Source organism: Lissotriton helveticus, chromosome 1_1, assembly GCF_964261635.1.
Source record: "Lissotriton helveticus chromosome 1_1, aLisHel1.1, whole genome shotgun sequence".
In the NCBI taxonomy this organism is placed as follows: domain Eukaryota; kingdom Metazoa; phylum Chordata; class Amphibia; order Caudata; family Salamandridae; genus Lissotriton; species Lissotriton helveticus.
Genome location: NC_136057.1, coordinates 130,057,459 through 130,063,458, shown reverse-complemented (window position 1 = coordinate 130,063,458; position 6,000 = coordinate 130,057,459).

The window sequence follows — 6,000 nt, the reverse complement described above, 5'->3', positions numbered from 1 at the left end:
GTGCGCAGGTACTGAAAGATGTGGCAGTGGCTTGGCAGGTTGAGGAACAGTCTTGCGGCGGCGTTTTGGATTTTCTGTAGCTTGCGGGTGAAGTTTTTGTTTAGTTTGGCATAGAGTGCGTTGCCGTAGTCGAGCCTGCTGGTGACCAGGGCATGAGTGACAGTCTTTCTGTGTTCGAGGGGAATCCATTTGAAGGTCTTACGTAGGAGGCGGATGGTGTGCAAGCAGGAGGACGAGACGGAGTTGATCTGGCGGTCCTTTTTGAGCTCTGAGTCCAGGATTATTCCCAGGTTTGGTGCGTGGTCCTTGGGGGTGGGCGGGCTTCTGAGGGCGGTGAGGCACCAGGTGTCATTCCAGGCTTCTGGGTTTGACCCCATGATGAGTACTTCCATTTTGTTTGTGTTTAGCTGTAGGCGGCTGTTTTTCATCCATTTGGCGACGGCTACCATGCCTTCTCGAAAGTTGTGTTTGGCGGTGTTGGGTTCGTTGGATAGGAAGAGGATGAGTTGGGTATCGTCTGCGTATGACACAATGTTGAATCTGTAGGTTCTGACGATGGGGGCGAGCGGAGCCATGTAGACGTTGAAGAGCACAGTGCTGAGGGATGACCCCTGGGGGACTCTGCAGGTGGTAGGTGTAGGGTCTGAGAGGAAAGGGGAAAGTCAGACCTGCTGCATTCTGCAGGATAGGAAGGAGCGGATCCAGTCGATGGCCTTGTCTTGGATCCCTGCATCTTAGGGTGCGATGAGAGACTGTGTCGAACACAGCTGAGAGGTCAAGGAGGATGAGGTCTGCTGTTTCTCCTTTGTCCAGTAAGGTACGGATGTCGTCTGTTGCGGCAAGGAGGGTGGTTTCCGTACTGTGGTTGTTTCTGAAGAATCGAGGATGTTGTGCTCTTTGATGAATGTGGCGAGTTGGCTGTTGATGGCTTTCTCGATTACTTTAGCTGGGAACGGGAGCAGGGAGATGGGTCTGTAGTTTTTGAGGTCAGTGGGGTCCGCCGAGGGTTTCTTCAGGAGGGGGTTGATCTCAGCATGTTTCTAGTCGTCAGGGAATGAGGCGGTTTCCAGGGAGCGGTTGATGGTGTGGCAGAGCATGGGTGTGATGGTGTCGGCGGCTCTGTTGAAAATGTGGTGTGGACAGGGGTCCGTGGAGGCCCCGGAGTAGATTGACTTCATCGTCTTCAGTTTGTCTTCGGTGGTGAGGGCTGTCCAGTTGTCGATTGCTGGCTTCCGGGTGTCGGGGTGGTTTGTGAGGGTTATGTGTGTTGGTTGTCTTCGTCGAAGTTGTCATAGATGCTCTTGATTTTGTGGTGGAAAAAGGTGCTGAGTTTGCCGAGAGAGAGTTGTCGGTGGACTCGCTGGTGGGTTGGGCGAACTCATTCAGGTGAGCATTCATTCTAAATGCTCCCCTGGCAACAATGAGATTCTACGGGGCATATTATCAAGGACCGGTGTTAAAATGATCGCCCTTTTATCGGCAGGAAACTGCCGATAAAACGGTGATATTGGGCTTGATAATACGCCCTTGTTAATTCCCATAGAAACCCATGTTAACACCAGAACATGGGCTTCTATGGGAATTAACAAGAGCGTATTACCAAGCACATTATTGCAGTTTTATCTGCAGTGTCCTGCCGCTAAAACGGAGATAATTTTAACACGGGTTCTTGATAATATGCCCCTATATTTCTACAATGACACGTGAACCCAATGACTCATACAACATTTCACTCAACATGTCCTTTTTTTTTATATATATATATGTGACAAAGATAAAAGGTAAAAGGAAGAAAAAAAAAGAGCAACAATAAACTACTTTAAAACAAAGTCTTCCAATTTCTAGGGTAATTTAACAACCCTTTTCGATTGAACAGAAGTGTCAACTTCTTCTTGCACGGATTCCTTAGAGCTAGGGGGATCGCAAACAGGAGAGACAGTAGTCTCATGGGTCTTAACACTATGAGCCTGATTCACAGAACTAACTTAAGACAAAATCCTAAACTTAGTACTTTTGGTATTCACAGAAGGCCTTTAGTAGAAGTAAAGTTAGGATTTTGTCTTAAGTCTGTCTTAAGTCTGTCCTATGTTTGTCTTAAGTCTGTCTTTTTTTGTTTTTTTGTCCTCATTTGCATTGACCCCCATTTAGGAAACACCTACCGCCTTACGTGTCTTACCTGGGCGAGTTCAAAAGACTGTGGTTCTGAAATTCTGGACCCTGTTGTTATCCCGGTATCGAGATACAACACTTGTGCCAAAATATCAACGTACCATGACGAATTTGGTGTCGACGGACCGGTAATGATTAGGACATCATCCCTATACATTTGCATCATGATTGAGGGATGCCAACACCCCTAAATCGTAGTTTCCGTCCTCGACCCCTTAGACTCCATTTTGTAAACGACATCCATCTTGTGTCTTGCCCTCATGATAAGTCAATGGAGTAAGGTCGAGCTTGATCTAAAAGGACACGTCCACCTTCCCTGACTTCCCCCTGACCTGTCCCAACTGACTCCATTGCCTCCAGCCGAACCTGTTTGGGCAGCTCCTCGCCCAGTGGCCGAATAAGATAGCATCAATGCATAACATGCCACAAACCATTCACTACGTACAGAACATGTTTTCTACACACACACACCTGTCCATGTTCCTTGTTTATGGCCAGTTTTATGACTAGGAGGTACCCTGCTTTATTGGGGCTTCATCGATATCTGATGGGAGTTCCGGGCCTGGCCGGGTAATCCGTCACGAACTGGACGTCTGAAATGTGGGTTGGTCTACATGACTTCGCTCTTTGTATTATTGTAGAAATATGTGTATAACCATATCGTAAACTCAAGAATTCTTGCCTGCAGCCATTATTTCTGTATATAAGGAGAAAGCTGGTTCTGTAAAAACGAACAGTCTCCTGGGAATACGCGACCCGGGTTGTCGTGTTTCTAGGACACGTGTTACTTGGTAGCTGCCAATAAAACTCGATCTCTGACATCAGCTAGAAGACTCCGTGTTTCTGTGGTCCGGAACAGGGAGAACTCAGAGGTCTTCGGGTGTTATCCCCTGGCACCACCGGGTTCCTAAAAACCCGTTACCTCAGTTGGCGCCCAACTCGGGGCGATATCAAGCGGCGACGGTCCAAGCCAGATGTTCGTGAGGAGCTTCGTGTGAAAATTCCAGAGGACGGCCAGCCACTTCAGCGACCCCTGTATGTCGACGTGGTTCCGAAGGTCTTTGCTGCGAGGTTCCCCGCGTCCCGACGGCTACGAAGGACTGCTGCCCTGACTATCGCCTTGTTTTGGACCCAGTGATCCTTGGTAGAGCGAAACGATAGACGAGTCTTCTAGTGACGTCATCGATCTTCAAATACTTCAGTTAAGTATAAGTGGAGCGTCTCCCAGTCCTTAGTTTGATCCTTAGTTTTTGGTATCCTTGAGATACGTTTTGATTTGGTACTTGCAAGCCCCAAAGCCGAAGGACTCGTGTATTCACGAGAAATATCGTGATCGATAAATCCTTTGAAGTTTGAAGCTAGACTAGTGAGCAAAGATGCCTGGTTTTAGCAGACTTGGAAACTTGTTTTGTCTTGGTTGTAGTAAGGACTCCCGATTAGAGGATTCTTGTCCAGTTCCTCCGATTGGAACTCCAACATATGAGTTATACGTAAAACATGGCGTAGGTCCTATCACATATAATGAAGTGTGGATAAAATACACACGCAAGGATGGTGTTTTAAAATGGCCCCAATATGGTAGTTTTGACTCAGAAATTTTAGATAACCTCGAGGTCAAATTGTTCAAGAAAAAAGCCCGGCCGGCGATGTTTGACTCTTTTCGCTTATGGCGCAAAGAAGCCAAACAGAAAGAAATAAAATTAGCAAAGAGGAATAAAAGAGGTATGTCGATGGTGCAAGCTGCCTTTGCATACAAGGATAACGAGGAAGAGCAAGAAAGCGAACAAGTGCTTAGGAGCAAGAAACTAGCAGTAGATAAATGCTACCCAATGTTACCTCATAAGGGACAAGGTCAAGAGGAGAGATCGGAGAAAGTTCCATTGATGTCCCACCTATTAAGCTCACCACCGCCGTATGCGTTAGACGCTACCGCACCCCCAAAGCATTTTATTATACCGCGCCCCGGCGCACGAAACACAGCTCTTGCACACACGCCAGCTACTCTTCAGCTGGTTCCTACTTCTCCGGCGCAGCCTTCTCAAGGGCCGCCGCCTCTGCTACATACTCCATCTACTTCTACTACTTTGCCTACCGCTCCAACTGTTTCCTATGATACTACGTCTGCCACTGCTTCAACTTCCTCTGCTATTGCCTCGATTTCTTCTTTGCATCAGCCTGTTCTTTCTGACGCATCTGCCCCTCCGCAAGCTTCTCCTTCTATTAGACAGAGAGTGGCAGGTACTGTCACTGGTCTGCTTTCAACTTTCTTTGGGCCACCTAAAACGACCCCTAAAACAGAACATAGACAGTTACGTAGTCAGCTGCCTGATTACGAGGAAAGAGAAGTGCTGAATGAGCTAGCACGCAAATGGATTACGGACACTGTTAGATATGATGTTCAGTCTGTTATGGAAGTTTTCCGTCAATGGGATGCACCCACTCAGAGATACGTATTCGAAGAGATGTGTGTATATCTGTGTGAAGACTTGGAGACAAATGATCCCAAACGCAAAATGAACGAACTATGGCGTACGCGTTTTAAGTTCCATGAAGGTATGATTATAGGTGCCGAAGTTGAGGAAGCGATAGATTTATTGTTCTCTTCTAGGAGTAAGGGAAGCGTCTCTAGATCATTGTACGAAGACGACGTATCAGGTAGAAAGAAAGCGAGACAGTACCCCATGAGAGAGGTTCCTCCGGTTTGGAGGGAAGGTGATGCGAATGTAAACCCACCAATTCTGCCACATTTCCAGCGTGTATGGGTACATGTCCCCTGGAAAAGATCCGAAGTCTTAGCACTCAAGCAGACATTACCTGATCCCCGTAAAAATCCGACTGGGTATTATAAGGAGTTATCGCAGACTGCCAGCTCATGTATAATGAAATTAGCGGATGTAGATATGTTGTTTGGGAATTTTGTTCCACATCCTTTATGGAGTAAAATACGTCATACGGATCATGATCAAGAACTAGGTGACTCATGGGCTAATATTACCACTATAGATGCTAGACAAATAGGTGGTTCGAAACCTGAGCAGTTAATAGCCGAACTTCCCGGTAGGATTATCGCGTACATGAAAACATTAATGCCTGAATTACGCGTAAATTGGAACAAGCTATCTGCGTGCAAGCAGAAGAAAGATGAGAATGTGTCTGACTTTTTCACGAGATTTGAGGAGACTTTCACGGATCATAGTGGTCAGGATATGGCTACCGAGGGTGGTCAAAGATTGTTTGTAGACAAATTTGTACATAATCTGCTTCCTGAACTGTGTAATAAACTGAAAGATTCAGAGAGTGCTTGGGCTGTCTCTACGTCAGCACAGATTTTAGCTACAGCCCAGTACTATGAAAATAGGCGCAAAGACGAGCTAGATAAGGTAGACAAAAAGACGAAAGATTTAAAAACTAAAGTTCTTCTCCAGCAGGCCTATCCGCCTCGTACGGCTAGTCAGCCTAATTATCACCAACAACAGCAGTATTCGAGAAACGCGCAAGGAAACGAGTTTTCCCATCAGCGTCTTCCGTATGGCCCGAATCAATGTGCATATTGCAAGGAAGAGGGTCACTTTAAAGGTAATTGTCCGGCTCTTGCGCGACGTTTAAACGGTATTTCAGGTATAAGGGGTAGAGGTGTTCAACATGCTCCTCGCGGTAGGGGCCGTGGAAATTTCCCCCAGAATACAACTTCTTTTCCGCCTCAGAATTCCATGAACAGCTTTGACCAACAGAATAATGCACCGTCTAGGTCAGCTCAGTACTATGCTGACGACTATTACACCGAAAACGATAATGAGGGAAATAATTGCTAGGACAGCCATGGACAAAGAG